The sequence below is a fragment of the Polypterus senegalus genome, chromosome 7, assembly GCF_016835505.1.
Source record: "Polypterus senegalus isolate Bchr_013 chromosome 7, ASM1683550v1, whole genome shotgun sequence".
Taxonomy (NCBI): Eukaryota; Metazoa; Chordata; class Cladistia; order Polypteriformes; family Polypteridae; genus Polypterus; species Polypterus senegalus.
In genome coordinates this window covers 46991151-47014085 of record NC_053160.1, presented here as the reverse complement: position 1 = coordinate 47014085, position 22935 = coordinate 46991151, and the positions used below count along the sequence as shown (strand labels likewise).

Here is a 22935-nt window from a genome sequence, read left to right as displayed (position 1 = left end):
CTGTGTCTTGCCACCTGGACATAAATGAATAAAGAGAAAATGTCCTTTAAATAGGTGAAGTGAAGCACAGTAGCAGACAGTTCTGGGTACAGAAGGACCCATTAGGCACAGATGCAAGAGTGTTATGGTAGTGGGTTTTGTCTCCTTTTTGACCAGATGAGTGCAAGGATAAGAGAACAAGAGTTGGGGTAGAGGACATAGCTGTGGGTCTTCATATCAAGGTTAGGATAGGGTCAGTCCAAAACCTTTCCACAATACAACACCTAGACAACAGCAGTCTCCTTATTTGTCATCTATCATATGTGATAATGCTTACACAGTTATGTAAGTATAGTCATACTAACTAAACTGCCCTTCCTGTACTGCAAGTCGTGAACAAAATATATATGCATACAGATACAAGCAGTGTTCACTGTTAGCTCTTGAAACATGAGGTTCATGCTTGCCACATGCAATTATGGTAGGCATATGAGTTTTGAAAGCAAATATGGCTGTTGTATCTGTTAATGTGTGTCAACCCATGAGGCTGTTAAAGTGCAGTTATGATACCATCTCCCATTTGGGCTAGGTAATTTATTCTTAAACTCAGCCATTTAGTTTACTTGTATGTACAATCATCAGTGGTGCCCTTTTATTTGCTGCCTATAGCCTTGTTAATAGATGACAATGTCATTTCAAAGTGAGTTAGCTTAGTCATTTCTGAACCTCTCTTGCAGATATAGATGCAGTATTTGTGGTTATGTCCAATACACCAAATTACTTGTTAAACTCTATCTCAAGCATGCCTGGTGTGGCCGGGTTTGCTTCCCAGGCCCTCCCTGTGTGTAGTTTGCATGTTCTCCCCGTGTCTGCGTAGGTCTCCTCCGGGTGCTCCAGTTTCCTCCCACAGTCCAAAGGCATGCAGGTTAGGTGCGATTCTAAATGGTCCTTAGTGTGTGCTTGGTGTGTGTGTGTGTGCGCGCACCCTGCGATGGCCTGGCGCCCTGCCCAGGGTTTGTTTCCTGCCCTGTGCCCTGTGTTGGCAGGGATTGGCTCCAGCAGACCCCCGTGACCCTGTAGTTGGGATATAGCAGGTTGGATAATGGAAGGATGGATGGATTTTCTTTGGTGGCCTAAGACTTTTTGAATTGTACTGTATATTGCTAAAATACTGGCATTTACTTTCATTTTTGTCAGTTGAAGCAAAATTCGTTTTAATATTTGTTAAACTTTTTAAAAACTATTTCGAGAATGAAGTTACATACAAATTAAAACTAATCATACTTTGCTCAGATTTCATTTTAGTAGGAAATAGATTCTATTTAGTTTGTCATAGAGCAAATATAATCATTTTTAAAAAATTAACTTGTGCTATATGACTACCACATTGCGTATATCTCTGTGTTTTTTTTCTTCTTTCATTAAAAAGAGCTTAAACTTTACCTTACTTGGAATTTAAATATGCAGAGTTCAAGCACAGAAACATTAGCATTTCCCACCAGTCCTGCAATGATTGCTTTTCATTCATCCATGTACTGTTTTTCCTATCAGTAGGTGGTTCTGTAAGGAGGCTATTGCCTCATCACATCTAGGAAATGATTGATTTTTTTTAAATAACAGATTAGAAAAGGAATGATCTCATAACTGCCATCATGGTTCGCTTAACATTACTGTAAGGCCAAACAATAAATAAAGCAGTCTGTGATAATGATGGTGGTTGCAGGTTAGAGAACAGCATACTTAGATGACAAGTATGAGACCATTTACTTTAATGGTTTACTACAATGGTTTCACTTTAGTGTTCCATATGTGACAAACATCCTGGCAAAAAGAGAAAAAACAAAAGTAAGAAACACATGCAGCAATAATATGTACAGAATCTGCCAAATTTATTGACCGCAGTTTCAGTCGGTCTCTGTCAATGATCTGTTAGTATTATATAGTTCTGAGGTCACTATACCCTATAACCTTTTTTATATGCATACTTAAAACTCACTACAGTTAGTAAGTGTCTACTTTAAGCGAAGTAAACTTTTAAGATGTTCTGCATGTTTGTGTTCTATGAAGTTCCGTGTTAATGTAGAAGGTAACAATTCTTTCTTACCAGAAGTTTTTAAATAAACACAGACTTTCAAAGCTTTCAAGGCCAATATATTTTTGCATCTATTCATTAATCTGATCCTTAAGGTTCATATGCATTTACAATGTTAAATTAATTTTATTGTCATATTATATTTATATATTGTCAAAACGTGTACAATTCCAATAGAAAAAAAAACAGGTTCTGGAGCTTCTCAGTCACACAAAGGCTTATTTCTCCTTACTAGCATTGCCCCCCCCTCATTTGTAGGAGGGCCCCCATGATGCCTTTGAGCTTTCTCAGGGCTTATATCCAATGCCCATTTCTCTTTCTTTCCCATTACTCATACTTGCAATATAAAGGAGAAGAACCCAATAAGAAACAATCAGTGATAACAAATAATAATGAGTATCCTGTTTGTGTGTGTGTGAAATAAAAAAAGTTTTCATCTATAAATTTCCTAAAAAAATTACAAATGTAAAGTATATGTATTCTCAGGATAATGAAAATGAGGCCATAATTTGCAAAAATAAATATATTTAGTTAGTTGCTAAATACAAGATGAATAAGCAAAATAAATGAACAAAGTTACAAAGCCTGTGTGCATTTATAATCTGTACAGTTTGCCTATACTATGCCATACTTCAGTTATGGGGTGACTAGTGTCCTGGAGGCATGCAGTGGCTACAGGCTTTTACTCCAAACAAATTTATAACATAAAGTAATTTTTGTTGATATCTAAACTTCTAATTTAATCTTACAGCTCAGCGCTACTGTCTATCTATGATTTAAGAAATTAATAAAAATGCAAATTTACTTTTTAGTTTCTTGGGTACTGGAATACCTTCAGTCTCTATATTTTCTGTTTAATTTTAGCACTTGTGTCATTTAAGAAGTTTAACTTCTTTACTTTTTTTCTTTTTTCCCTAAATAGCAAATATCAATTGAGGTGTTGTAACGCTTATTGGTTCCTAAAATACAATGCTTTTGTCCCAGAAAAGCACAATGTACACATACAGGAATTTCTGACACAGCACACTGAATAAAAGAATAATGAGAAGAAAGTTTAATTAAAAGTGTTGTTAACCCCAAGGATTAGATTCTAATTTAAAAGCTGGTTAGAAAAAGTGCACCACCACTATAGCCCTCCAGTGCCAGGACTGAATATCTACTTTTGTATTATTTATGTAAAGCAAATTATAAATTTGCATGTTTGGTGTAATACATATTGTAAGATTTACATGGATTTAAAAAAATGGTGACATAAACTTTAATTTTTAATGGATTTGGTTTTATAGAACTGTAAAAAAAAAAAAAAGATTAATTAAGCCAAAGAGCAGGAGCTATGCAGATCTATTTGTTGAAAGTATGCAAAGGTGTACTCTGGATTGAACTATATTAAGATAGATGATTTTAAAAATTTATCAATATATTTTTTAAATTGGAGCGTTCTATTTGAGATATGAAAATTGAATGTTCGTCAAAATCTCCCTTGAAGAATAAGTGGACCAAAGTTTATTAATGAAAAATCTCCTAAAATCACAGTTGACATATCAGCTGAGACAGGATAACAAATGATTTTCTAATTCTTTGTGACTCCAGTGAACTACAGGTCAAGTTCTGCTACAACAAATATCTTCACAACGAAATTTTCATCACAACGAAGTATTTTACGGTCCCCATAAGACAGAGTCTATAAAAATCTTGTTACTATGAAATAAATTCAGCAGATATTTTCATTAGAACGGAGTGCTCAAAAGACCTTGAAATGCCTGAATGAATCATCCACAGGGCAGTCAAGAGAATGAATCATCCACAGAGCAGTTAGTTCTGTGGTCGCAGCTCAGTTGTGCACATTGATCCCCAAACAAAAACATTCTAAATTTTTCTTTCTTCGAACTTTCCTTGTACTGTTTTTTTGCTGTGTTTGTTTTCTGTGGTTTTTAGTGATACCTTTTGCTTATTGCTTGTCAACATTTGAAAAACATCCATTTGAATTTAACTCATTGTCACCCTCCTATAGAAATGACAGAAATGAAAAAACAACAACAGTTCACATTAGAAAGAAAAAAAAGTGACATTTTTGCGTCTCTCGATCCCAGCAAAAAGAAAAAAGACGTTGCCAGTGAATTCGGAATTTCACCATCGACATTCTCAACTTTCTTGAAAGATTGAGCAAAAACAGAAGAAAAATCTTGGGTTGCAAACCTTTGGCCTCAGTGCAAACGTATGTGAACTGCTGCATTTGAAGATGTCGAAAAAGCAGTTACTCCTCTCATCATTGGCAAATCGAACAGTCCTCGGTGTTTTAAGTGGGTTACATTCCTTCCCTACGAGTATAAAGCAAACCAGCGAGCTTGGATGACTCAAGACATTTTGGTAAACTGGCTGCGACAACTTGACAAGGATATTGTGACCTGTGAGTCTCTGTCTTGCACCCCAAAACATGAGGCTGAGTCTCAGTACTTTAGCAAAACCAGCTTTATTCAACTTGAAATAGGAACAGCATGGTTATTTATTGTAGCCGGATCTACCACTCTCCTATACACAAACACAGCAGTCAGGCAGGTTCATGGCCAGGTTAGTGGCCAAGTAATACTGTTCCTTGCATTTATAATGTTCCATGCATCACCCATCGACGATACTGCAACCGCAATCTGTTTGGATTTGCTTCTGTGGCGCTCTGAAAAGATTTCAGAAACCTCACAACATGAAGAGAAGGAAAAGGAAGATAATGCTTCTGATTGATATCTGTGCTGCTCACAGCATGCTTCTACATTGAGATAATGTTCGAGTTGAGTTCCTCCCACCCAGTTACACGGCAGTGCTTCAGCCATTGGATTTGGGCATAATTCACACACTGAAAATGTATTATCGCTAAGGAAATGCTGAGGAAAATTCTCATCAGCATAACTTTTAGACAGGAGGAGATGAAAATTAATGTGAAAGAAGCTATTGAAATGATTATAAATGCCTGGACGCAATTTAAAGATTTACTGTATATCGACAAATACAGAATCTCATACTACGAAATTTTCATTACATTATTTTTTAGGTCCCTTACTTCGTTATAATGGAATTTGACCTGTATAGTTATCAAGCCATATTGTTTAAAAATTTGAAAACTTTTGAGATGGTCATCAGTTTTCGCAAGAATTGTGTGACCATGAGCAAGTCACCTGACCTGCCTGTGCTCCAATTGGAAAACTAAAAAGAAATGTAACCAATTATATCATAAATGTTGTTAGTCACCTTGGACAAAGGCATCAGCCAACTAAGTAAATGTAATCCTTCCAAAATCTGTCTTAAGAGAAAGATGTACAATTTCTGTGATGCTACAAAGAAACCTACAACTACATTAAGGGATGTATGACCCCCTTCTCTAATCTTGGCTTTAGTCAGTAATCAATATAAAAACACAGTATGCTGTTAATAAAAGTTTCAAAAAGTACACTTTGATGGTCCTCACACCTGTGACAGTGGTTACGTGACTTGAAAATGAGTTGCTGTATCAGGATCTGGATTACTTCCTTTGGTTAGGGGATCATTAATTGTGCCCTGTATCAGAGAGCTGTTCAGGAGAATGTCATGTTATTAGTTCACAATTTATAGAATCAGTGCAGGTAGGTTGTACAATAAGAAAAAACACTAGCAAATTGACATCATTATAATTGAAATGAAAAGAAATGTTCAGATTTGGATCTGCCAAGATTTTAATCCAAATCTAAACCCCATTGAAATGTTGCTCTTGGTTTTGAAATGATGTGGTTAATATGCCCTAAATATTAAATAACAATCCAGATACATTTTGAGCTTGTATAACATAAGGATATGGTTTTGAGAACAACAACAATTTAAGCTACTAATAGTAGGTAGTTTGTGCTGTGAGTGGGTTCCTAGCTGATCAAGAAGTTCCAGGGAGCAAGGGCACCCCAAGATGGCACAGTTTTATGCATACAGTCTGGTCTTTCAAGCATTAGGAGTCAAAGAACATTTTTGAACACTATAAGGAGCTTTAGTTTAGTGTTCCTGAACCTGACTCTGAAGTGAACCTGGATAGAGTTTAAGGTCATAGGCATAAATATTTAGGAGGTGAATTTCAAGGAAAGTCCTGAGAGAAAGTGAGAGAGACAAAATGAGATGGTAAGAAGGGCCAGAGGTAAGAGAGAGTGTTTTACTGTGGCACTTTGTAGATGGTGATATGGTAAGTCATCTCACACGGCATATTGTGTAACTATCTTTGAATTCAGGCAAAGAAAGGTGACAGAGTATTGAGTCCGAAATAAACACACAGCTTTTGATATGTTGTATATTTTACAATTTGTCATTGCTTACTGTGCTGTTCTTCACAGTATGAGGCATGTATCATCCAGTGTCTTATAATATACAACGTAATAAATATACAGCAAATTCAGTTTTTGAAAGGAACTTTACTTATGATATTATGAGTATTCAAGTGATAGGATTAAACGTCCCCACAATATACACAGCAGTAAGGGATTAGCTGAATTGTAAAGGGACGGATGAGAGGAAACCACTTAATAGGAGGGAAGAAAAAAACAATAATGGTGAACAGGTGGTGTTGTACCTCAACAAGACCATAAATATTCTGATGAAACACTGGAGTTTAGCACATAATCTGTTAGAGAGGTTGCAAACACTTACTTCACCCAACAATGCCTGTGGAAGTGGGAAGTGGGCCCCTACCTACCTATCTACCTACCTGAACAGTACAGTAAGCTACTTGTGAAAGAAAAATGTTCAGGGCTATGAAAAAAATGCAGCAAGACAGTAGAAAATATTGAACTTCCAGGATAACACTAGATAATTTAAATAAACCTTTTAAAGTTTTTCATTCTACCAAAAGTGGACATACCATGGAACAAGTGGCCATGTTTATTCAAACTAAATCAGAAGTCAAATACTGTAATGCATGTGCATTTCCTATAGAAATGTAGAGATGTGTCTAAAACTGAGCTATCGGAGAATGGTGACGTGCAGTCAATCAAAGCAGTGCAAATTCTTTAAGAAAGATGTATAGTAACTCACTAAACAATTGAAAAACACAAAAAGAAAGGTAGAGAGAAACGCAATCAAATAGGAGCTCAATCAACTGTAAAACCTGATGAATGAATTTCATTTATTTATTGTTATTATGTTATTTTATTTTTATTAAAAGCTAAAAAATATATAAATATGCTGACAAACTCACTAGTTTTCATTGATGGGTTGGCTTTCATGTGTGCTATCTCAGAACACAAACAAGCCCAGGGTCTTATCGGTAAATAGGTGCATGGGATGATTTTGATCTCCGTAGTCACGTTTTTGTCTAGGCACTAATCATTCCTCATTAACATAAATAAATGGTTGATCGCTCATCACTGTATCATTGGCTCCTTGTATTATCTCAGGATCTTTTTCTATGTTATAAAGGAAACCAGCTGAAATTAACATTGACAAGTTATTGATCATTTTGAATTAGGGAAGAAATTATAGTGATGTGACAAAATTCAAGATAGGTTTTTGTACACCAAGAAAAATGCATCTTCTCAAAATGACAACTTACTTTGATGTACCGGCTATCTGATATTTCCCAAATATGAGTCAGAAAATAAATTGTAAAAGGCCAGTTTAAATAAAATTTAGGTAAATGTGTGATGACATTAATTGCAGCATGTAGAGATATTTGGAGGACATGTGCCTTTGGAAATAAAATTGTTGCTTCATTGATGGAAAAACATAATTAACCTGTGGCAAATGACAGATGTGTCAGACATTCTATTGTATAGTCACACTCCAGGTAGGCATGATTTTAAAAATGACAAATGCATTCTAAGAGATCCACTTTTCTTGCCTTTACATTCATGAATCTTTTCAAAACTCTATTCAGTTAAAACCATTAAGGGCTTACTGTGCTTTTGCTATATAATAAAAGAAAATCAGCAGTCCTGATTGTTTACTTTGAGTTTCAAGATCTGATGCCAGGTACTTCAACCTCTCCTGAAGACAGTTCTAACAGACTAGGTATGTACTTTATTGTGTTATCTAATATTTATTTTAAAAATCTGACATGGGTTCTCCAAAAATTCAAAAAAACATTGATTTAAAAATGACAAGTGGCTTTTGTAATTTCTCCCGTTACTTTTATTTCCTTTTGTACCTTTTTATTCAACACTTCAGTTAATTTGATACTATACATTGCATCTGTGCAATCAAAATAAAATAGTGTAATAAAAACTAATACATTATGAAGTGAGTCTCCTTTTGAACATTTTTTTTTAATTTTTTTTATTTATTAATTTTATTACAATCAATACATAGCAATCAAGTTTTTACAAAAAAAAGAATTATGTTAAGAACAGATCGATCCCCACCCTGAGAGAGAGAGCAAGCCAAACGGTGTAAAATTTAAGGCTTGTAAAAATACCTAAATTAATAAATTCTCTGTGCTTTATAAACTTAGTTTAAAATATTACTGATTAGATCCTGCCATGTTTTGAAAAAAGTCTGTACAGATCCTCTGAGTATTTGATTTTTTCCAATTTTAAATAGTATAACACATCAGTTTCCCACTGACTTAAAAGAGGAGAGTTTGGGTTCTTCCAGTTTATCAGAATGAGTCTGCGTGCCAACAGTGTAGTGAATGCAATCACAATTTGTTTGTCCTTCTCCACTTTAAGCCCCTCTGGAAGAACACCAAACACAGCTGTTAATGGGTTAGGAGGGATTGTGAGTCCAAGGCTGTCTGAAAGGTAATTAAAAATTTTTGTCCAGAATAATGTTAATTTGGTGCAGGCCCAGAACATGTGACCCAGTGAGGCTGGGACTTGGTTGCAACGTTCGCAGGTTGGATCATGCCCTGGAAACATTTTGGAGAGTTTTAGTCGAGACAGATGTGCTTGATATATAATTTTGAGTTGTATAATTGTATGCTTTGCGCATATGGAGCTCGAGTGAATTCTCTGCATTGCTACTTTCCACTCATTTTCTGATATATTAATTGAGAGGTCATTTTCCCAGTGTCCTCTTGGATCTTTGAAAGGAAGGGATTGTAAAATGATTTTATATATTGTAGAGATGGAGTCTAATTCCTCAAAATTGAGCAATATTTTTTCCAGCGTGGATGAGGGTGCAAGATGAGGAAAATCTGGAACGCTCTGTTTAACAAAGTTCCTGATTTGAAGATAGTGAAAGAAATGTGTAGCTGGAATGTTAAATTTGGAATGTAATTGTTCATAGGATGCAAAGACGTTGTCTATATAAAGATCTCTAAGCAATTTAATTCCAAATTTTTTCCAGATATTAAAAACTGCATATGTTTGTGTCCTTTTGAACATTTTAACTGTGGGATTTCTTTCTTCTCTTTCTCCATCAAATGAGTTTCTGCCTTCATATACTGTAGCTTCATACGCTTGGAGTGCTGTTTTTTCTTAGGCAGGGGTAAGCCCATCATAGCATGGTTAACAAAAAAAAAACAGGAAAACAATCCAAAACAACAAACTCTGAAAACATCAATTACAAGTCCCTTTAAAATCAGGATAAATGAAGGATAACTTGAAATATTGGGTAGAGAATACAAATGTCCATTCAACAAATATAATTCAAAACAAGCAAATGCATGCACATGGGTATTGACTGACAGACGTTGGTAGAGGGCGTAACACAATCTAAAACGCACCTCTCCAGTGTTATAAAAAATGTGTTACAGTCACCACCAAGGAGAACAACACATTTTGAAGTTTTCCCATTTGAAAAGCAGTATTTTTTTTTAGTTTTAAGCTATTTTTTATTTTAGTTTTAGTTTTTATTTAGTTTTTGGTTATACTTTGGTTAATACTGTCTTTATAATAAATATGGAAGTGAAATTTCTTCTGTGTATATAGTGCATTTCTACAAAAATAATCAATCATAAAATCAGACCCTGCCTTTTGCGACCATTCAAAAATAGAACACATATATATATATATATTTTTTACATCTTCTTGCTTCCTCCAATCTCACACCAGTTTCTTAAACACATTGAATTTTGTTGCAGCAGCGCAGTTACAAATTTCTTTTGCCACTTCAATGACTTTTAATTTCAAACCAACTTCATAGTTTCTTCTGATCGAATGCTCCATCGTAGATAAGGGATACTCTTACGATAAAGGTGTATGAGGGTGTGAGATACAACAAACATAAAACAGTACAAATGTCGCTTTGGAATAGTTCGGGTATTACCGTGTGGTCACGTAGGCACAATACATAGGAAAAAAAGTCAGTGTGCTCCGTGGTTATTCTCTCAGGTGGGCATTAGCATATCATAATCTCTTGGATCAATAGCGTGAGTTTTCTGCATTCGCCTTATACAACCGACATTATAAAATACTGGAAATTATACGGTAAAATCAAGCCCCGACTTCTAAGCGGGAGAACATAAACGCGAGTATATATGGTATGCTACTACTAATACTAAACATCTCAAATCATTTACTTAGGAAATAACATGTGAAACCTGGGCAGCTCTCTGTCTCGTAATGTTTTTGGTTGCTTTTATAAATTTAATTTACCTGTTTGTGCACTGTAGTTAGTTAATTAGATAAGGATTTCATCATCAACTGCACATGCAGAGCTCGGTGAAAGTGATACACAGGTTAATGGTCCACCACAGATGTAACCTAAGCAAAAGGGACTCAAATAAAGGTTTAGATTATTCACATTGACAGAGGAATGTGCACCATGCACATTTCAGATAAAATTAGTTTTTACAGATGTGATGCAGACGTTCTAACCTGTACATGCAACAGAAGTTTAGACCAAGAAATATCTGTTAAATCTAAACACAATCAAGTAAAAAACACAGCAGAGAATTGGTGGAAAAAGTAGACGCTGAGAGAGAAAACCAGCCTCATTTTTTTCTCACAAAGTAGTCTTCGTCTTTCATTTGAAGTCCAGTTGTGGACATGTAAAGTGTAATGATCACTTACATTCCTGCTTTTTGAGCTTGTAAAGGCAGAAGTCAATCAAGATACATATCCACGACACACTCTTTATATGGCAAAAGTTACAGCATTTTTTCTCTTATGTATCTATAAGTCTTGGCTGCGTTAAAGAAAAGTATATTTATCAGATTTAATCTTTGTACTATACTGCATATTTGTATTATGGCATTTTGTCTGCTTTTCTGAAAAATGGCATATTCATCTGCATTATACATCTGCTGAACGTGTTATGGAAAAACAGTATCTGAAATACCAAAGCAATTCCATGTGAGTAAGTTTAATTATAGGCTGTTTATTTCTTCAAATCTGGGCTTTGTTATGTACGTATTTGTGCTCAATAAATATTAATTATTTTGATGGAAAAAATGGCAGAAACTGATTCTTGAACATCCAAAGCTTTAATTTTCAAAAGAAATACTCAAAAATCAAAGCAACCATCCAAGTGCACTTTGTGTTCCGTCTACAAAGCTACACTGAGCAATTTACAAAACACACAGTTACTGTATGAATGGTGTTTACTTGATATTTCTATTAGATAAAATAAAGTGTGGATTAAAGTAGTATCTTTACAAAGTAGTAAAACTCTTTCCTATGTAGATGTGACAGAAAAAATTAAAAACCTTAAATGACAAAATCTGTTCCTGATTATAGTAGTGTATTAAACTTTATTGAGAAATAATATGTAAATTGCCTTGTGTTTAAAAAAACTAACACCAAAATATATCTACAACTGAATAGTGGCTGAAGCTGTATCCACGACAATGACATGCTTAAAGCTATACTAGTCTTAGAGCAACGCTGAAACTATAATTAGGCAAAGGGGAACTTCATTCATTAGTGGTTATGTCTGAAAGGAAAACCAAGTGGTTTGCATTGTCTAAAGCTACCCTTTTCGGTTTCTAACCCTGGCTAGTAGTGAAGATCAGCGAAACATTTCTCACAAAATATGTGCTGTGTTTGCTTGTGAACTTGTTCGCAGTCTGGCCAGCTTAAACTAACATTTGTGAGGCCAGCGTGATCTCACAAAGCTGTAGCAGCTATGCATAGAACTTGCATGCTTGCATATGGTAATCGTACTCTGCATAAATTGATTCTACGTAGTTATTCTGCATAGATTGATTACACATTGGGTCTTCACTGCTGGATTAAGCATGTACTGTTTCTTACTTTGAAGCAAGCAAACATCAGATAATGACAGGCACAGCAGAAACCCCCCCCCCAAAGCCCTAAATATGTAATGCTGATTTCTTGCATCACGGGCTCTCTGGGTCTGCTAGTATACACTACTATGCATATTTTATCTGTTAGTAGTCTGAAGCTGAAACAGGGAAATGCCAGAATGGAGTAGAGCAAACAATTCTTCAAGTCCTAGCGGCCATCTTCCAATTCCATATAAGGGAAGGGGTTGCAGGCTGAATGCATACGCAAAACATGAAGTGTGGTGCCTAGTCAAAAAAAACCTTCAATGAGTCTCCCCCTCCCCTCCCTTCCCATGTCAGAAAACAGCTGAGACCCTGTGAAACAATCATAATAACTGAAGATTTATTACTGTTTACAAGGGGTTTCTATCTTTTAAAGTATGAAACATCTGCACACGTCTGGTGCCAGCTGCGTCCAATCTGTGCAGATGCCTCACACTTTAAAAGATAAAAACCCCTTGTACATAGTAGTAAATCTTTCATTATTATTATTATTATTTCACAGAGTTCAAGGTTTATTTTGACTCAGCACCAAGTTGTGCCCTTTTCACTTATATTGTACTGGCATGCTCCCACCAGGACTCAAGATTGGTTCTGTGGTACTGACGTTGTGGCACGACTAGTCAGTGCCGCAAGGACTGGAACTTGGTGAGCACAGTGAGATATATATATATACAGTATATATCTGTGATGGTGATGGCAAAAGTTGATGATCTGGGGAGGCATATCCATGGTGGGACGCACAGAACCCTACAGGCTAGACAACGGCACCTTGACTGCCATTAGATATCTGGATGAAATCCTTGGACCCATTTTCAGACCCTATACTGGTGCAGTGGGTCCTGGGTTCCTCCTGGTGCACGACAATGACCGGGCTCATGTGGCGAGAGTATGTAGGCAGTTCCTGGAGGATGAAGGAATTGATACCATTGACTGGCCCCCACGCTCGCCTGATCCAATAGAACACCTCTGGGACATTATGTTTCAGTCCATCCGAAGTTGCCAGGATACACCTCAGACTGTCCAGGAGCTCAGTGATGCCCTTGTCCAGATCTGGGACGAGATCCCCCAGGGCACCATCCGGCATCTCATTGGGAGCATGCTCCGACGTTGTCAGGCATGCATACAAGCATGTGGGGGCCATACAAACTACTGAGGACGATTTGGAGTTGCTGCAATGAAATTTCAGCAAAATGGACTAGCCTGCCGCATTTCCATCAAACATTGTGACATCATTTCATTCCTAACACATTACCTAGTCCATATCAGTATAGCTTTCAAGCGTGATTTTTTCCCTTTGAAATCTGATGTGTTTTCAAAGTGTTCCTTTAATTTTTTTGAGCAGTTATATATATATATATATATATATATATATATATATATATATATATATATTTTAATAGAATTTTTTAAGTTTTTGTACAAAAAAAATATCTTTTGTTTATTGGTATACATGGTTAACCTCATTTTTTTAATTGAAAAGAACAGTGTATTAATAACATTACAGTAATTGTAATATACAAGCAGATACATAAAACAATTACAGTAAAATATGAGACAATAAATGCAGTCTTATTAAAACGAAAAAGCAGTTTCATTTTTATGGTAAGTGTAGGCAGAAATTACAGTGAGCAATAATAATGCTTCTAAATCCCATTGATGCACAGCTTTTAATTAAAAGTTAACAAAACAATTTACATTTTTGAAGGTGAAGTTATCTTAATTATATAAACAAAGTGATTATTGAGCTGTCAAAATCTGAAACAATAAAACTAGTAATTATTTTTTAACATATATTTTACTGAGTAAAGGAACAGTTACCTAAATTAGATTTCATTGTGTTCTGGTTATGACTGATTTCCTACCTAATGTGCTCTTAAGAAGTGTTTTAAACATGTTAGTGAGCAGTTAAATAGCTTTCATATCTGCTGTCCCAGTGTATTTGATGGTAAAATAAAATGTTTGCCAGTACCTAGTGTGCCTTTTATAAATTACCTGAGGAAATGAAGAAATTATTATTTTTTATCACAGATTAGAACAAAGAACTACTTAATAAATGTGATATTCATTTGCCCAAGTAATTTGTTATTTCGCTTTCTGTGTTACATAGGCAAGAAATGCAGGACCTCACCCAAACTGTCATCTCTATCTATAAGATCGAGTCTGTGATCACTGAAGGGGAATGGGAATTTTTCCATCAGCAATAGCCATGGCTTTACTTACTGTGGCACCCCACCCTAATCAATGCAGTTTGTATATGGTGTGTGTCTATTAAGAGACTTTAAACTTTGACATAAATCATGATTTTCTTTTTAGAATTTTTTTTTTATATGATAGACATTTTTTTTTAGTCTTTTTAAATCATAAAAATGTGGACTCATGCTGTGTAAATGAAATAAAGGATTTCAGAGTGCTTTTTCCACCTGTGCCACTGTGCCTGCTGTGAAATGGTTCTGACCTTAAATTATGAAGATCCTATCCAGTTGTGCTTAGTTAGAATAGCAGTCACATACCAGGTATAAAAAGATCAAATCCTTCTATGTTTTATGCCTAAATTGTTTCACTAAAAGTAACCTGAGAGCTTTATAAATATTGTGTTGTCTTCTAAGGATTTGCACATAAGACGTTAGTATCTTATATATATAATATATACTGTATATAAAACCAGAAGGCAGAATAAATACATTACTGATTAATTTCTTGTTCACAATATTTTTCTTAGGTGTTGCACTTTTTTTAAAGATTAGAACCAGTGACTTAAATCCTGGATTCTGGAAAGACATATGTAATTGGAAAAAAAAAACTAGCTTTCGTGCATCGTGGACGAAAGAGCTATGACGGCAAATATTTAAATTCTGAAGGTGTCTGCTTGAACCATTAATAACACGCTTTGCATTAGTTGTAATAAGTATTTACCAGAAAAATGTTTTTATGAGGATGTTTATTTCAATGGCATTACACATATGTTTTCCATTGTTATGGTGGTAACTAACAGTTAAAGCAGTTCTTCGTTAACATGGCCTTTTTCCAATATTAGTCTTAGCTTCCATTTCTTTCCTGCATGCTTTTTGTGTTCTGGGTGTAAATTCACCATCTGTTTACAACATTTATCCTAAAAGCAGTCTATTAAAGTTTTTCATATCCCATCTTTAATGTGCATATATGCTTTGTGTGTATACAGGATGTCATATCAAAATTAAGCACTTATGGATAAGATTTATAATTTCAGTAGTTGGCATGAGAAATGTTATTATTCCGAGTACTACTGCTACATCTGGAATGTTATTATTTAGAGCTTCCTGAAATTATTTTTATTGGTGCTGAACTATGATGGATCAGATAGCAGGAGTAGCTGAGCAAGGCCCTCATTTTTATGGAGACTTTAAGGCTGCATCCTTAATTGGAAATTCTCCATGACATAGTTAAAAGCTACTGTAAATAGAATGTCACTCCAGATTATCTATGACATACTTTGGCAGGCAGTATCCATATTGCCTAATCCAGTTAGCATTTACTAAATTTAAACAGTATGCTGTATATTATTTGTGCATTTCACAGAGACCCCCCCCAAGATACTTTACCACCTCTATGATTTTTGTCTGTATTTGGGGCATTGTGTTCTTTCTGTAGAATTAATCATTGACCCACGACAAGTCCGTGATTAGCAGTGAAAGTACTAAAATTACAGTAGATTTCTTAAAATTATCATTAATGAACATACAATTTAGCTTTGTACAACTGTAGGTGTTTTAAATTAAATTGTTAGGCATTTGCCATGTGTTTGTGTCCCAAAATAATGCAAAGGGAAATGATTACAAATGTATTCTGATGTGATGTTTTAATCGTTGATGTAAGAACAGATTTAACTTTAAACACTGGTGATGCTCACTTTGTGTTCAGTATTAACCCACGTTCCGAGCTTCTGTCCATCACATCCATAGAGTTCATAGCTTGATATTCCATTCAGTCTTTTGAAAATGCATTATTTATTGAAAATACTTATCGTATGCACAGAGCTCAAAAAACAGTACAGGATAAGGGTTGCAAACTTTGGTCCAAAGTAACTACTATCACTGCAGGAACTTGGAAATCCTACTTTAGACAAAAGTCAATAAGTCATATACATCTTTTTTTAAATGTTAAAAAATATTAAATATTTTGTTGAGTATTTATTGCAAATTATTCAATTAAGTCTGGAACTTTAGTTTAATTATTCATTATCAGTCTTAGAGTTTTGGTTTCTGGATTTTATTTTTTAGTAGCTACTAATGGTGAGGCCAGCATGCGGTATTTACCCTGTGGTCTGAATGTGGATCCCAATGCCCCAGTGCAGTGATGGGAACACAGTGCTGTAAAAATGACACCGTCTTTCAGATGAGACAAAACCAAGGTCCTGACCCTTGGTGGCCATTAAAGATCCCTGGGAATCCTTCGTAAAAAGTAGAGTTTATCCCAATGTCCTGGCTAAATTTCCCACCATGGCCTGGTTATTCTGGCCCCCTAATCAATCCCTGCCACTGATTGGCTAACTATCTCTAACCCCTACACCACCTAACAGCTAATGTGTGGTGAGCGTACTGGCACAAAATAGCTGCCTTTGCATCATCCATGTGGATGCTGCACATTAATGATGGTTAAGGTGGCGCCACACTCACTGTGTACAGCCCTTTGAGTACCTTGAAAGGTACTATTCATATGTAATGAATTATTATGATTATATAACATATTTTAAAATATTTGATTTTTGATATCTCTTGCCATATATGCACCTTCAACAGAAGTTTTGGAGCAGGGCTGGACATAGGCTCAGTGGATTTCTTCCAGGTCATTGTCCTCCATGTTTCTCAAACAAAAGAAAGGCACAAGCACTGCAATGCAGCTTACAAATCCTTCCGTATATTTCCTTCAAATTAGTTCATGTCAGTCTTGTGTCAGCCTCTTTCATATGACAGCTATTATTGGGTGGTTTATAAAGTTTACCTGAAATTAACTGTGCCTGAATTAAGTTGCTTTACTTAGCCCTGAAACACAGAGAACTCTGCTGTAGGGAACCCTGGGTGCTTTCTGTACACATTAATTCTTCTTTTCATCATAAGGTTCAGCTCTGTACATTTTAAATGAAATTAACATAGTAACATAGAGATTAGCATAGAGATAGTACAGTATTGCCTTGGAAGTGTTTATTTTCGATGAAAATAAATGGTAGGCAAAAAAAAAAATGAATAAGAAAGTTCCATGAAGTTCCACAGAAGGGAATTTGAGTGCAGTCATTTTTTCTGCCATTTTTAGGATTTTACTTAAACTGTATTTATTATGCAAGCATGCTGGCAAGACAAGTTTATTGTTGTAGTTTGTGTAGGAGTATCTAGCAGTATTATGTTCAGTGCTTAATGTTTAAGGAGTTCTCCTACATTGAATACAAATCATACTGAAAAATATTATTTTGGTATCAGTGCTTTGTTTCCTTGTCCTTCACAATGGAGATAAGGATAGACAGATCAGTGGGCATATATTAAATTCAATATGGTGTCATTCCTGCTGTGATTTTTAAAATGTGGTAAAGTGAAATACTTGAGCTGTGGTTTCACCTTTTATCCTTTCAAAACTATTTAGAAACACTGCATTCTGTATACTATAGCATTGCAAGAAATAAATGAGTGTCGATAGCTTTATACAGCAACTGCTGCTATTTGAAAATCATATGCAGTGAAAAGGGAAGGATAACAAAAAAAAACCTTTAAACACCTAGATAATCTTTTTCATATTTCATACATTCGAGTAAAGTATACATATTTAAGTTAAACATTTAGACCTGTAATAGCGTATAAGATTGCTAAACTAGCAATGCACATATTAAGCTCTTTTGGCTTCAGGATTGTGCAGTAAATACAGAATATTTTAGCCAGGGTTAATACCATGGCTGGGATTCAGATTCTTTTTGATGTACTTTTTGTCCATTTCTTATGTTAACAGTGTTACTTATGTTAATTATTTGCATTATCTGTGTTTCTTATTCATTTTTTTAATGTAATTTCTTTGTGTCTGTGCTTGTGTTATGTACCTTATTTTTTGTAGATCATTCCCCCAAATGTAGGGGCCACCTGCCTATTACCATCAAGAGACTCTCCTCAGCCCTTTAAAGGATAAGGAAAACTCTCAGTTCCCTGCAGTTCATTGAATGCGCTCATGGTGTTGTTAGTTCTAGTGTCTTTTTCTTAGCTTTCATTTATTGTACTGAATTATGAATTCTTGCGCTGTTTTTTTGATGCCACCTTCTGAATTGTGTATTGGGGTTAGTTTGCTCTGGATTGCCTTGATTTCCCATACAACGTCTTTTAACTTTGTGCTATGTACCCTTGTATTTTGTGGGTTGTTCTGCCAGAGTCGGGGGCACCTGCCCATCACTATTAAAGGACAAATCTCAGCAATTTAAAGGCAAAGGAAAGCCCACAGTCCCTTGTGGTTCACTGAATGTACCCATGGTGTTAGTTAGTTTTAGTCTTTTGCTTAGCTGTGATTTGTTGTAATGGATTTTAAACCCTTGTTTACTTTGGATTGTTTTCCTTTGTCAGGCAACTCCTTTTAAGTTTGTGCTCTTTGGAGCTTATTTTTGTTTAACAGAGCTTCTGAAAAATAAATCTTTTTATTTATAAAGATTTTTCGTTTGCCCTTTTGTGACTAGCCGGGCATCTTCAGTTATTTTTGGGAACTCTCTAGTTCATAACATAATGTTTCATTCTAGTGGTTAATGCACTTGGGCTGCAAGTTTAAATGATCATATTCTTACTTATTGGAACAAACTTCAGTATTTTGTGACACAAATGTAAGCTGCTATATGAAACAAACAGTAATATATATTCTGGGCAGTGTTTATAGTAGTTAAAGCTTTGTACTTAAAAAAAACTCAGTTGTCAGGTGAATTCTGACTCACTTTGTGTGGTTCTGAGTGAGTGAATTAACCTGTGTGTGCTGATGCTGTCAAAAATATCTATAGGTTATTGTAATGTATCCTGTCCTTGTACGGTGTCAACCAAATGTAAAATAACTATCTATCTATATAAAAGTCTATATATGTATGTATGTATGTTCCAGCATCACTTCCAAACGGCTGGAGCAATTTTCATGGAACTTGGTACACATGTTTCTCATTGGTTGACTAAAAATACTGTAGGGTGAAATCAACGCTAAATTTTATTTACGTCGGAAGTGTGCCTGTGCACCTGGTGTGCTCCATCTGGGGCACATCCAATCTCCACTGACCCCAACCCTACCCCCTTCCGGGTAGGGTGGGGGGCGATCTTGATGTCTTGTATGCATGTTCTCATCCAGTTGACACTCGGAACGACCACCAGAGGGTGAACTGGAGTTGACTGCCAGCATTCTTTATGTTTGAGCGTCACCGCGCCCCTGTTGCTTTTGAAATTAAATAGAGTTGGCCAGTTCCGAGCGCCAACTGGATGATAACATACATACAAGACCGCAAGACAAGCACATTAGTGGGTCTTCATTGTTTTTTAATTTTTTTTATTTTTAAAGTTATGTTTTTTTTTTATTATATTTTTCTCAAACAGCGCTGGGTATTTCAGCTAGTACTTGATAAAGACAAATAGTCATGACAGTCTAAATAAATTATGCTACAGAATGCCTGGGTAGGGAACTTAGTGGCCTCACAGATTCAGCAGTAAGGTTCAAATCCTGTACCCAGTGACTGTCAGTGTGAATTTGCCTGTGCTCCCACCATGTGGGGGTTTGATCCAGGCATACCAGTTTTTCTCCCACATTGAAAAGACATGCATGGTAGGTTAGTTAATGATTCTAAACTAGATGAGTACAAGAACATGCCCTGCAATGAACTGGTACCCTGTACAGGGTCTTTTACTGCCTTGACCATGATTCTGTTCTGTTTTGTTGCTTCCCCATGGATTAGGCGAGACTGAGAATTTTATGTTAAACCTGTGTGGTCTGTAAAGAAAAGTGTTTGATATCAACTGTGAATGTTTTATTTATAGACACCCACTATACCATTTGTCAAAGATGTCTCTTTTGAGAAGCAAAATATTTTTCTGTTCAATGGAACACACAATGAGCCCCACAGTAATAAAAAATATCCATCCATCCATCCTCTTCCGCTTATCCGGGGTCGGGTCGCAGGAGCAGCAGCTTTAGCAGAGAGGCCCAGACTAATAAAAATAAAAAATAAGTTTTTCAAAATATAAAGCCAAAATGTAAACCAATGAAAAATGAGTACACAAACTAGAATGTTCCATTACAATTCCAGTTATGTGAACTGACACCTGAGACTTTGACCAAGTAGACACCTTAAACAATTAAACAAAAAGACAAAAAGTAATTGTGTTAATTTCTTTCCATATTTTAGTATTTTATTTTAAACATTAAACTTCTACAATAAGCCAGATGCTGAATGCATCTGTGTTACTTGACACAGAAAAGAAATGATGTCAGAAGAAACAGAATGAATAATCAACAAAAATACTGTTGCCAAATAACTAACCCAGGAGGGTAAACTCGAAAATCACTACAGAATGCCATCAGATGTAAGTGTGTAACAATGTTTGGATTTACATAAAAGGATACAAAAGTACCAAAGCTGTTAGGTTTACGTAAATGGTTTTATGTGTATTACAGCCTTTGAATTTACATCTGTGGATTCAATATTTGAATTAAAACAATGCTATGCAACATGGCTGGATTGGACTGCTTTTAGTTATTTGAATTTTGGGTACTGTTCCTATTTTCCAGTACAGTTTTTTAATCCACATTCTTAAAATATATTTTATGGACATTACCGCTTAGTGCTTTATGTACTTCTTTGTTTAAGGCTGCTTTATATTGGCAATAATGTTCACACACAGCTGCATTGAACGTAGAGCTTTTCTGACATTTTTTGCTGACGTCTCAAATGTTATAACTTTTTGGTATAGCTACAATATACTATAAGTGGAATTAAAATTATTTTTTTTATGCAACTTGCATTTCTAGGTTGTAATGTGCTAACACTGTAGTTACTAAAGAGAAGACCTTGGTTTTGATTTGTGATTCTTGGTAAGGCTTAGATCCAGGCAAGCACAAGTTGTATTACTGCTTTAAAGAAACCTCTTTTATGTGGTATATGAAATGATTAATTTATATAAATTTGTGGCTAAAAAGGATTTTTGTCTTTTGACTGGCTTAGGGTTTTTGTTTAACTCTTTTAACAAATTACTGTTCTGTATAATTTACAAGTATTGTGGTTTACCCCTAATGACTTGGACACATTGCTATAGCTTACTGCGCATCAAAGGCTACAAGAAGCAAAGGAGCATACAGTAAATTTATTACTGTGAATGACAAGATAGTAAAGAAAATATACAGGCTCTAAATTATTCCAGTTTGTAACTATAATATATCTATATATATAAAATTCTTTTTGTGTTTAAAATGGAAATTACGTATGACCACGCAAAACGGAAATTACGTATAACCACAGAACATATTATAATACAGGAACTAATCACTTAGTTTGTGGACGGCATTTTTATATCGTCTTTACGAATTGTTATTATTTGTGTGAGAGTTATTTTACTGATATTGAAAAGAAATAAATACAAACACACCGATCTATCCCATAGAAGTATGCCCCGTGTCACCCTCCCCCAGCCCTCCTATCTGGACTCCAGTGCTGAGCCGTCCGCCACCAGGCGCGTTCTGACAGCAGGTTTTATTTATTCGTCCACGTCACTGTCGCGGAAACTGCCACATTGTAACTTTTTTTGAATTGCCAGTACTTGATAGTAGAAGAGATGAGGAAAACAACTTTGCGTCTTTCTACTTTTTAACTGCGCCGAGCTGTAAACAATGTGAAGACAAGACTGCCTTCAGCGGCGAAGGTTCGTGAGAACAAAGTGGACACTGAAAGGCGTGAAATGTCGGGCTCCTCCACCGGGTCGAGAGCTTTGCAGTTTTGGGCAGAATCCTCTCTTCTCGCACTGTTTGTGACACTTCAAGTGCCCCGTCAGCTCCTGGGAGAGTGGAAATCTTTGCGAATGAGTGTAATTGGCGCCATCGAAGCAAGATTCACTTTGTAAATTGCGCTGCACGACTACTTACTGTCCCTTAAGATGAGTTCGGGTCACTAAAATCCCAAAACATTCAAGGTTGCATTTGTGATGAATTCTTTTAACAACATGTAGGGTTTACATCTAAGAAGATGTACCGACCTCTTCATGTAAAGTATTGGACTTGGGAATTGTTTGGACCTTCTGCCATGGAACGGCAGCATCCACATTTCTCAGAATAATTTTTCTCTTAAATCACAGGCGCATAGTGCAAAGTTGTAAGGCAGAAATTTGGAGGATCACATACAAAATATTATTTCTATACCACACTGGTCGTGTAGCGCCTTTCACAAGGGATCTCCTACCGAGAGATGATCCAAATACATTTAAGCTGCTGTTAGTACTACTTACCTGTTGTGTTATAGCGCTTTTAAAATGTACTTTACCCTAAAGCACTCCAGTAGTGCTCAATATATCTTTACTTCGTAAATGTTAATGTTTTACAGTTTAATAATTTATATACTACATTTTATTTTTTTCCCTTGCACTCAGTGAGCGAAGCCACTGGGTAATCAGCTAGTATTCTAATAAATACTAAATGGTATTTCTTAAAACAGTCTCCTGATTTTATGTAAGAAATA

The 22935-nt window shown here is 35.6% G+C and overlaps 1 protein-coding gene across 2 annotated transcripts in view; it reads left to right on the top strand.

Moving 5' to 3' along the window:
* The window catches only part of adamts3 (ADAM metallopeptidase with thrombospondin type 1 motif, 3), a 304447-nt gene that overhangs the window by 142568 nt on the left and 138944 nt on the right, over positions 1-22935 (top strand). The gene's annotated exons all lie outside the window — the stretch shown is intronic.